The sequence below is a fragment of the Caretta caretta genome, chromosome 11 (genome assembly GCF_965140235.1).
Source record: "Caretta caretta isolate rCarCar2 chromosome 11, rCarCar1.hap1, whole genome shotgun sequence".
Lineage (NCBI taxonomy): Eukaryota > Metazoa > Chordata > Testudines > Cheloniidae > Caretta > Caretta caretta.
This window is the reverse complement of record NC_134216.1, coordinates 77,754,145-77,765,596: the sequence shown is the minus strand read 5'-3', so window position 1 is coordinate 77,765,596 and position 11,452 is coordinate 77,754,145. Positions and strand designations below refer to the sequence as shown.

At 52.8% G+C, this 11,452-nt stretch overlaps 1 long non-coding RNA gene across 1 annotated transcript; it reads right to left on the bottom strand.

Moving 5' to 3' along the window:
* Positions 1-300: 300 nt before the first annotated feature.
* LOC142068484 (uncharacterized) lies at positions 301-1,569 on the bottom strand. Its single transcript, XR_012664307.1, has 2 exons — positions 1,391-1,569; positions 301-572 (listed from the first exon to the last, which is right to left on the bottom strand). It is a non-coding gene; the product is annotated as an uncharacterized LOC142068484 (long non-coding RNA).
* Between the last annotated feature and the right edge of the window lie 9,883 nt (positions 1,570-11,452).

Here is an 11,452-nt window from a genome sequence, read left to right as displayed (position 1 = left end):
ATACATTAGACTCTTACGACAGTCAGTAACGCTCTCTCTACCTCCACAATAGAGCTATTTAGAAAACGGGAGTTTGTATTCAGTTTGTACGAATGCTGTAATCTGGAAGGCCCAGATCCACAAAGGTATTTTGGTTCTTGACTTCCATTGGATTTCAGTGGAATTTAGGAGCCTAAATTTTACCTTGGTGGATCTGGGCCTAAGTAACTGCAGTTTGACAAACATGAAAGATTAATAATTTGTGCAAAATAAGAAGTAATTAACAAATGAGGACCATCAGAATCCTTGTCTGAGGACTCCTAAAGCTTCAAAATACTTTAATGTTCTTATGAAATAATTCACATCCACTATCATTTCTTTGCCTGTAGTAAATATATTGTCCTTTTTAGTTGGCACACTGTTCTGATCGTTGTCTGTACAGTAATCTTTTGAGTAATTCAGTTCAGTTAGATGTTATCAGTCACCTGGAGTTTCTTCCTCAGAAGCTGTTATGGCTTTCAAGGCTCTTCTCTTCCTTAATCTTTCTGCATTTGTGATTGTCATAGGATGCAATGGGAAAAATCCAGAAAGACCTGAAAGAAAGATGATTTATGTTTATAGCTGGAGTTGCAATATGACTGTTCTAGACTCACAGATTCAAAGGCTAGAAGGGAGCGCTGTGATTATCTCGTCTGACATCCTATATGACACATGCTATAGAACTTCCCCAAAATAATTCTGAGCATATATATTTCAGAAAAACATCCAATCTCAAGTTAAATTGTCAGTGATGGAGAATTCACGACAACCCTGGGTCAACTGTTCCAATAGTTAATGAGACTTTTAAGAAGTGAGAGTAATTGTCTCTCTCACCAACCCTCTAGTGGCTTGAAGTGCCTTTTACTCTGTCTCGGCCAGCTCAGTGTCTCCATAAATGAGACCCGTTCCCATTTCCTCAAAAAGAACAGGAGTACTTGTGACACCTTAGAGACTAACAAATTATAGCTCATCTTAATTAGCCTCTTACAGTTTGTATGACAACTCCCACCTTTTCATGATTCTCTGTATGTGTAGATAGATCTTCTTACTATATGTTCCATTCTATTCATCTGATGAAGTGAGCTGTAGCCCACGAAAGCTTATGCTCAAATGAATTTGTTAGTCTCTAAGGTGCCACAAGTCCTCCCGTTCTTTTTCCGGATACAGACTAAGAAGGCTGCTACTCTGAAACATCCCATTTCCTGTGGCCAAAAGAAGGGTGATTGCATATATACATGTTCTCAAGGATTCATGCAAAGAAATGAAGAAAGAGTCTTTGGTACTCCAAGTATGCGGAGGATCACCAAGGAAAACCTATTGTCTTTTAAGAGAAATAAGCAAATAGTTCAGATTGGAAAACACACTGAGTTACCTAGAAGTTTTTCAACCGGTTTTGTGACATGTGCTCCACAACCAATCCAGTGTTTGATTCTCTTGATGTTCAAGCCAACAAGCTTTTCATTGTGGCTATTTGGGAGTGGGTCATAGCAGCCCACTTGCTCCAAATACTTGCTGCCCCGTGCTCGCTTGTTATATGCGGCCACTATACGGAAGAAGGGTCTGTTGGCACAATCACCAAGAGCCAATCGGATAGCTACGTGTCCTCCATGAACATTTTTCATAAGGAGATGAGCTGAAGGGAAGATCAACAGGTGTCACAATAGATTTGATTATAAACAGATGCGTATAGACGTCGAGCCAAAAAATTCCAAAGGCCTTAGAGAAAAGCTTGGTTTCATTTAAAAATCAAGAAAACTGCTGTAACCTTCCCTTACGCAGCAACAATAGATTATTCTTCATGATGGAATCGAAGTCTGTACCTTGCCAGGAGATTGAGGTCTTACAGCAATTTATTTACAATAAAGATGACAGATTTGCTCTACCAACCCTTAAGAGAGTTCAGCGGTGAAGGCTGCACATTCTCCTCTAACTGTGATTGATTTAGAGGGATGCAGAAACTGGGGTCTGTCAGTACAACATGGTGTGCACGCACCCCTTAACAAGCCCTGTCTGCACTTACCAAGGTGCACCATGATGACCCTTGAAAGCACCTGAAAGAGGAAAAAGACCATGAAGGAATCCCCTGCCACTCCCAAACACAGAACAAGGGGCTAGCCCACTGCAGCTGTGCCGCTGTAAATGCTATAGGGTAGACATAGCCTGAGTTGACAGAGACGAGAACCTGAAAGTTATACACCGGACCCTCGCTAGAACACGCGTCTATATAACACAAATTCTGATAGAACGTGGTTGCGGATCCCAAATTTAGTAATGGTCATTAACTTTCATTGTAACGCGGTCCCCACTGTAACGCAGTACCCGCTAGAATGCGGGATTTGGCATGGATCCCAAATCCCACATTCTAGTGAGGGTCCAGTGTAGTTTGAAAATCCTGAGGGAAACATGGGAGTTTAGTTGCAAGCCCTGCCCTGGCCCCTGTAGATTCTGTCTCTCATGACCCATGTGCCATGGCGATCCTGGGAATGGAAGTTTCAAAGCACCTGCCCCCACTCCCACTTTTATGCTTTGGGGTTTAGGTAACTTTCAACCTCTTAGGAGCACAGGCAAAATGAAAAGATTTTTTTTTCCCCCTGGTAGCCCTGCTAGGCATCAGCCTCACTGATAACAATCCTGCTCGTAATAAAACAATAAAAAGATTTCAGGATCTGCTGGAAAGCAGCTGGTGGTCCAGCTTTGGCCCGCGGTCTGCCTGTTGGCTGCCCCTGTAATAACCCTCCCCTGCTTTTACAATGCTGGTTGAGAGTCACTCCAGGGTAAGGAAGTGGAGTACATGGCTCCCTGGGGGCCTACAAGTCGCCCTTGGGTGTCCAACTCAGGTGGACTTGCTGACGTGAAGCAGGGGTGCTGAAGGCTCTGAGACTCAGAGTCAGGAGGCGGTGAAGCCAGGTGACTTTCCTCCCTGGAAAAAGTGTGACCTTAAGGGGTTTCCACACTAAAGAGCTCCTCCCAGGGACTGTTCAAGAGCACCAGACCTATGGCAGGGAAACAGCCTGGAGAATGGGATTTTCAAAAGGGCTGAAGCAGGTTAGGCAAGTCCATAGGAGTTAGGTGCTTTGGAGGTTCCCACCAGACACCTAAATACCATTGAAAGTGTGGCCCAAGGTGCTTAAACACTAGGGCCCTGATGCTCAGCTGGTGTCAGTCAGGGAGGCTGAGAATCCGTGATAACGTCTCCTGTTAACCAAGAGCATCAGCCCCTGCGCTCAGATAGCCAGGGAGAGAGCAGGAGACAGCACTGGGCGCACAGATTCATGATTATGAATTATCTGCTCTCCTGAAATCTTCCCCTTTGGGCTCTGCTCTGAGCAGCCAGGAAAGCTGGGACTCCAAGGGCTCTCCCAGGATCTGGGCCCCTCTGGGCTGGGCAGTCACAGTGCTCTCAATGAAGCTCTGATCCACGAGTAATACGGGCACACAGGAACTGAAAATAACCCAACCTGCTGGGCCAAATCCCTCCCCCTGGCCTGCTCAAATACAATGAGAGAAACCCCCAGCAGCGCCCCTTACCCAGGAATCCCGTCACAGCCCCCTGGAGATTGTTCTCTCGAGGGAAATCCCGGATTCTCTTTTCCAGCTCAGGGGATTCGGGCACCGGATGCGGAGACATGGCCTCCTCATCCCTGCAGAGACACGAGCGTGTTTATTCCTCCCCCTCCTTTGCTCTAAGTTCCTGCCCCCCAGAGCCAGATGGGGAGTGGGTGGGAGCTGGGCCACAGGCAGGGCTAACGGGGCCGTCACCTCTGCTGCCCAGGGAATTTACTGCCCGCACGATCTGCCGGGGGGCCGGCCTGGAGACTGGGGGCCTCTCTCCATCCAGAGAGAAAACCCAGCCCAGGCAGGGCCAGCTCCCCTCACACCTGGCCCAGCCCCACGTTCCCCACAAGGCCCTGGGGGGGCTTCTCCCGGGGATTAGCGAGGGGCCCATTCTCCAGGCCCAGCTTCTCCTCAGCTTCTCCTCTCAGCCTCCAAGGGGCCTGGTCACTCCCCGTGGGGTGGGGGTTCTGGGACCGGGACACTGCCCCACGAGGGCCTGGGCTGGGACACTCAGCTCTTTCCCCACAGGCCCTCACACGGGACAGGCTTTGCGCCATGTCAGAGCTGGGGCCAGGTCCCAGCTGGGCCCTCGGGGTGACAGGCTCTCAGCCCCATTAATGATCCCCCAAGCCAGCCTGGTCCCAGGGAGGGTTCTCCAGCCCAGAGCTGTGGGGCACTCCCCTTCCCAGGGTGGGTCACACAGACACAGCGGCAGCAGCCCCAGGGCTATGGGGATGGAGTGGGGCTGGATCCAGAGGGTGAGACCGTCCCACGGTCGGGATGCTGGGTCTGCTGCCTGGGCTCTGAGCCCTGGTCTACACTAGGACTTTAGGTCGAATTTAGCAGCTTTAAATCGATGTAAACCTGCACCTGTCCACACGATGAAGCCCTTTATTTCGACTTAAAGGGCTCTTAAAATCGATTTCCTTACTCCACCCCTGACAAGTGGATCAGCGCTTAAATCGGCCTTGCCGGGTTGAATTTGGGGTACTGTGGACACAATTCGAGGGTATTGGCCTCCGGGAGCTATCCCAGAGTGCTCCATTGTGACTGCTCTGGACAGCACTCTCAACTCGGATGCACGATTGTTTGCCGTTGCTCTGACGGAGGGAGGGGCGACTGAGGACACGGCTTACAGGGTTGGCTTACAGGGAGCTAAAATCAACAAAGGGGGTGGCTTTACATGAAGGAGTATTTCAGGCAGGACTTCACGGAGGGTTCCAATAAGAAATGGTGCACCTAAGTTATTGTTCTTATTGGAACAAGGAGGTTAGTCTGGCCTCTGATTGATACATGGCTAGATTTACCTCGCTGCACCTTCTCTGTGAGTGACTGCAGTGTGACCTAGAGGAATGAGTCCCCTAGACAGGGGGGGAAGCAAATGAGTACAAAACAAATCTGGTCTATTTCTTGTTTTGATCCACTCCATCTATCTTTTACATCTTTGGCTGACAGCAGATGGTGCAGAAGGACTGCATGCCATCCACTTCTCATGGCTGCTCGGCAGAAGATGGTACAATAGGACTGCTACCCATCCTCATCGCTTGCCTGCCCGACAGAAGATGATGCAATAGGACTGCTAGCAATCCGTATCGCTTGCCTGCTCACCATAAGATGGTTCAATAGGACTGACTGCAGGACTAAAGAGAATGACCGGATCAAGTCACTCCAAATTTAGTCCCTGCGCCCATGTCTGCCCAGGTGCTCCTGATCGACCTCACACAGGTGACCAGGAGCACCTCGGACATGACGATGACGGCTACCAGTCCTATTGCACCGTCTGCTGCCACAAGGCAATGGGTTACTGCTGCTGTGTAGCAATGCCGTACCACGTCTGCCAGCACCCAGGAGACATACAGTGACGGTGAGCTGAGCGGCTCCAGGCTTGCCGTGGTATGGCGTCTGCACAGGTAACTCAGGAAAAAAGGCGCGAAACCATTGTCTGCCCTTGCTTTCACGGAGGGAGGGAGGGAGGGAGGGAACGGAGGCCTGACGATATGTGCCCAGAACCACCCGCGACAATGTTTTAGCCCCATCAGGCATTGGGATCTCAACCCAGAATTCCAATGGGCAGCGGAGACTGCGGGAACTGTGGGGTAGCTACCCACAGTGCAACGCTCCGGAAGTCGATCCTTGCCTCGGTCCTGTGGAAGCGCTCCGCCGAGTGAATGCACTTAGAGCATTTTCTGTGGGGACGCGCACACTCGAATATATAAAACCGATTTCTAAAAAACCGACTTCTATAAATTCAACCAAATTCCGTAGTGTAGACATACCCTGAGTCTTTTCCTAGCACAACGAGGCGTGGGGGCAGACAGAGCCCGGATGTATCTGCTCACAGCACTTCTGACACCCCAGAGGGGAAGGAGAGACAGAGCAGAGAGTCAGTGGCCATGGCCCAGCCGGCCCCCTGCCCCAGACGGGTCACTCTGCTCCCCCAGCCCGGCCCCACAGGCTGCTCCCCCAGTGGGGTGGAGACTCTGAAGGGCTGTGCTAGAGGGAGCAGAGCCCCGTTCACACCAGATGTTCCGCAGGGACGGGACGGCCGGGTCCTCTGTGCTGAGCCCAGGGCTGGAACAGCCTTTCACCAGCCTCCCCGCACCTCCCCGACAGCCCAAACTCCTGTCTCTCTGCAGCCCTGGGCCCCTGGCCCTGCAGACGCCCCGGGCCGTGCTCCCTGCACTGAGTTACCCTGTCAGCCCGAGTGACTCAGGGGCCGTCCCCTCCCTGCACTGGGCTCTGGGTGCATCCGACACTGTCTCACCTGCAGCAATTCCAGCACCGGCTGCTGACGCTTCCCCTCCAGCTCCGTGATCAGGGCGCTGAGCCGGGAAATCTCCTCACCCAGGTGGGTGGCATTTTCCTCCCTCCTCCTCCCAATCTCCTCGCCCAGCTCTCCCAGCCGGGCCAGGAGGAGGCGCTCCTGTTCAGCCAGAAACTGGTGCAGCCCCTCGCACTTGGACACCACCAGCGGCCGCTCCACTTCCGTCTGCCTCTGGGGTGCACAGAGAGACGCAGGGGCAGGGCAGGGACACGGGGAGAGCGGGTGTCTTGGGAAATGGTACAAAGCCTTGTCCGGGCTCCCCAGAGCGTTTCATTCAATCTCTTTGCCAGAGTAACTGTGGCTACACGAGAGCTTTTGCTCGTATAAAAACGTGACCCAAAATCACCAGCCCCCAGCCCATCCCCACCACTGTCCCAGCACCAGAGTGAAGTGCAGACCAGGCCGTGGCAAATGGTGCTTCCCAAACTGCCCAATGGCATCACTGGGACGTCTGACACTCGAACCCTGGGATCAGCAAAAGTCTCCCCCTGCTCTGCCCTGACCCCTGCCACATCTGTGCCTGTTCAGTGTTTTACTGGCCTCTCCCTCCGCCCCCCCTCCCAGTGCTAGAGACACAGAGCCAGAGGCTGCTCCCAGCTACCCTGGTGTAAACCCATTGACCCCAGTGGGAACTAACACCAGGGTCCCAGAGGAGTCTGACCTGACCCCACTGACTTCGGTGGGCTCACTCCTGATGTACACCAGGTACCTGAGAGCAGAGTCTGCCCTGCACTGGTTAAAATGGCCCTGACCTTTCTCCCTGTAGCGACCCTGGAAACCCTTTAACCTTCTGAATGACCCAGACCCCAAGCAGCGCAGAGACCCCCTGCTGCTGTTGCTGACACCCCTGTGCAAAGCGGCCGGGCAGGGCAGGGCACCTACCAGGAGCCTCTCCCTCTCCTTGTCCCAGTCGGATTTCAGGCCCAGGAGCTCTTCTGTCTCCTCCCACAGATGCTGCAGGCGGGTCGGGATTTGCTCCTGCAAACAGATAATGGCTCTGGGGGCTGGTTTGGGGTCACTGGTTTGGGCCCAGCGATAACATCGTCACTGAGCAGAGTGAGGCTGTGGGAGCAGGTCCCCCTTCTCCAACCCTCTGAAAAAGTGACCTCAGCTCCAAGGTAGCTCCCCGGCAGAGCTGCTGGGCCTGGCCCGCTCCAGCCCAGCACCATCATCTCCAGGCTGTTTCCCTGCCATAGGTCTGGTGCTCTTGAACAGTCCCTGGGAGGAGCTCTTTAGTGTGGCAACCCCCTTAAGGTCACACTTTTTCCAATGAGGAAAGTCACTTGGCTTCACCGCCTCCTGACTCTGAATCTCAGAGCCTTCAACACCCCTGCTTCACATCAGCAAGTCCACCTGAGTTGGACACCCAAGGGAGACTTGCAGGCTCCCAGGGAGCCATGTACCCCACTTCCTTACCCTGGAGTGACTCTCAACCTGCACTGTAAAAGCAGGGGGGTTATTACAGGGGCAGTCAACAGGCAGACCATGGGCCAAGTCTGGACCACCAGCTGCTTTCCAGCAGATCCTGAAATCTTTTTATTATTTTATTATGATCAAGATTGTTATTATTTTTTATTATTTTCTCTGAAGTCTGGACCTTGACTATGCCTTGACCAAGAAATTTGGACCTTTATAAAAAATAATTGATTCTCCCTGTTTTTTGACATGTCTGGAACACAACGCAGACAGTGCTTAGTGAACACAGAGAACGACAACGGGGGTCTGTGGGTGTTAAACATGCACCACATAGGGGACACTGAGGCACACACAATATTCATCCAAACTATTATGAAAAATTCCCACTGCACAACAATCCCGTTATTAGGCAGCTCCCTGGCTCTAACCCAGGGCTGGTCAGACACACGGGGGGGCTCTGTAGCTGCAGAGAAGCTGCCCCTGTAACTCCAACCATGCAGATAACTGTTCCCTACCCTGTGCTCCTGGGCAGCCTCCATGGGAACCACCGTGCGAGTGCGGTGCGCCCAGGATCGGTCACACACCAAGCAAAGCGGGGGTTGATCCTCCTCGCAGGAGAGTTTCAGAGCCTCCTGGTGCCTGTCACCCACTCTCTGCCCCTCGGGCTCTGGCCCCGCCTGCAGCCTCAGGCGTTTCACTCGCTCCGCCAGGTTCCCCAGCTGCCCGTGGGGATGCAGGTCTCTCTGCAGGGCGGTTTCTCTGCACTGGAGGCAGGAGAAGTTTGGCTCTGGCTCCCCGCAGCACTGGCTGAGGCAGGCCCGGCAGAAGTTCTGCCCACACTCAATGGTCACCGGGTCTGTGAAATACTCCAGGCAGATGGAGCAAGTCACTTTGTCCTGGAAGCACTTGGCCAGGTCCCCAGCAGCCATGGTCCAGCCGCACTTTCCTGAGCAGAGGAAGTAGCCAGCAGCCCTTGAAATCTTTTTTTTGAGTCGATTGCACAACCAGGAGCCAATCACCCTCACCGGCGGGAAATTTAAACAAAACCAAAACCAAAGCAGAAGCCGTGCCCCCAGAAAAGCCCCCAAACAAGCAACGAGCTACTTAAAGAAATGAAGAGGTGATTTAATTACATACACAAAGAAGCCAAGGCTGCTCCCCTGTTTCTACGTCCCAGGATCACATTAGCAATGGGAGTCGGTGTTCAGCTCTTTGTCCTCTGTGACACATAAATCCTTCTCCTAGTCACTGCTTTCCAGGCTACCGTTCCCGAGGCTCTAGGTGCGGCCACCCGTCTCCATTCCCAGCTTTAGGGCCTTGCTTTTGGCTGCATTTGTTTTACTAATCCCAGTTTACCAAACTATCCAGGCTGCTCCATACAACGGCCCCATCATTAGCATTATTTACCACTCCTCCAAGCTGTGTTAGCCACAGTGATTTTATACTTACTTCCAGATCGTTAATTAAAAAGTTGAGACGTGAGGGGGCTACAGCCAATCCCTGTGGGGCCTCATTAACAGCTCCCCCATTCAGTGATGATGCCCCATTGACAGGTACAAGGTCAGACTTGGGGTCACAGAGCAGGGGGATTATTTTACGACTGTTTTATAATGCACCTCGTTTATTTATTCACAGGCTCCACCTACAGTGTCTGTCACTGTTGTATCTGGGCCCTTCTGGGACAAGTCTAGTCTCATTTACACTGGATCCACTCCAAAGTGAATCCAGGCCATCCCTCCCAGCCTGCCCACGAATGCTGTCTGTGGAGATCTATCCCAGGAAACAGCCTCACTCAGCCATGCTAGGGCTGGTGCCCTGATTTCTTGGCTTCTGTGGAAACACTCCCAATGGCCTTTCCCCTTCCCCTTCCCGCACATGCTGCCCCAGGCTGGGCAGATCCCATCTGTCTAGGGTTTGCCCCGCTTCACCTGCCACCTTTCCACTCATGGGACTCAGGGCACTTCAGTAATTCAACAAATGCCCTTGCTTTATTAGCACTGTGTCCAGGCCCTACTCAGGTATCAGGCCCCATTGTGCCAGGTGCTGCATACATACAGAACAAACAGACAGTCTCTGTCCCAAAGAGCTGCAATCTCCCTGCTTCCCTTCTCCCTGCAGGAAACCCTCTTTGCTACATCTTGGACCCGCTCCCACTGCTCTCTGGGTGATTGGCACTTTCACTTAGAACATTTTCTATGTGTTTCTGAGCCTCCGAACCATTTAATAAAATCACATCTCTGGGTGAGTTATGGTTTTGCTCCTTCCCCACCAAATGGGAGCGTCCTGAATGCAGCCAAACAGCTGTTTTGTGGTGGGAAGAAGGCCCTGGAAGGGTGGGGAAGGAGTTGGTCAGCAGGAGATGCTCTGTGGGGAGGGCAGAGCTTGGCTGCCGGTGGCTGCTAAGCACCCACTAATTTTTCCCCATGGCTCTCCAGCCCCGGGGCACCCATGCAGTCAGCGCCGATGATGCCCTCCCCCAAATCAAAAGTCCTTGAGATTTTGGGTGCATCTCTCCATGTTGTAAATGTTACCAGCTCCTGTGTGTGTGCGTGTCTCTCTGGGTGGGGGGGTCTGTGTGTGTTGATGCTTAAGTTGATTGTGAGGTCACGGATGCCAACAGCAAAGACTGTTCGGCCTCAGCATTCTTGCCCTGCCTTCAGTCTGCCAATTGCCTTGGTTGACAACGGCTGGTGACCCAAGGAGCTGCTGAGAGACGCGGACTATCCCTCTGTCAACAACTTCTTGCATCAGCTTTTTCCACAGGTTTTCGACAAAAGATGAGTTTTTACAGAAGGTAATTCCCACATTCTTTTCCTGCTCCTTCGATCGCACATGACAGGTTGGTGCCTCCTTCCCCACGGGCAGGGGTGGCCGACCTGGGGCTCCGGGGCCGCATGCGGCTCGTCAGAGGTTAATACGCGGCTCCTTGCACAGGCCCGGACTCCGAGGCTGGAGCTACAGATGCCAACTTTCCAATACACTGTGGGGTGCTCACTGCTCAACCCCCTGCTCTGCCCCAGGTCCTGCCACCTCTCCACCCCTTCCCCCTAGTCCCCTGCCCCTTCCCCCAAGCCTGCCATGCCCTCGCTCCTGCCCCTTCCCCACCAGAGCCTCCTGCGCACTGCAGAACAGCCGATTGCGGCAGGCGGGAGGAGTGGGGAGGAAGGGGGAGGCGCTGATGGGGGGGGCTGCCGCTGGGTGGGAGGTGCTGGGGGCTGGAAGGGGTGGTGGATGGGGGGCTGCTGGCCTGTTACTGGGGCTCTTTGGCAATGTTCTTTGGTCAATTCTGCCTCTTCTCAGGTTCAGCTTGGCCCCCCCGGTGCAGGGACGGGTGGGGGCCAGCGTTGCAACAGTCAGGTCTCAGCGTTCCGTTTTGATTTGAATGTGGGCATCTCTCCCTTCTCCGTCTGCTTCAGCCTGTCCCGGTCTTTGGAGGCAGATTTCGATGCTTTTATCTTTCAGCAGACTAGCATGGGTGAATTTCCATGGCTATAACCTAAAGGGAAGATAAAAAACTGGTGTAGAATTTAGACTGATAGCTCCATCGATAGTATTTCCCTTGGAGTTCCCCTAGTGCACTCCTTGCCTTCCAGTAGTGAATAGAAACCGTCTGTCTCATGTCATGATTGTCTAATGTAT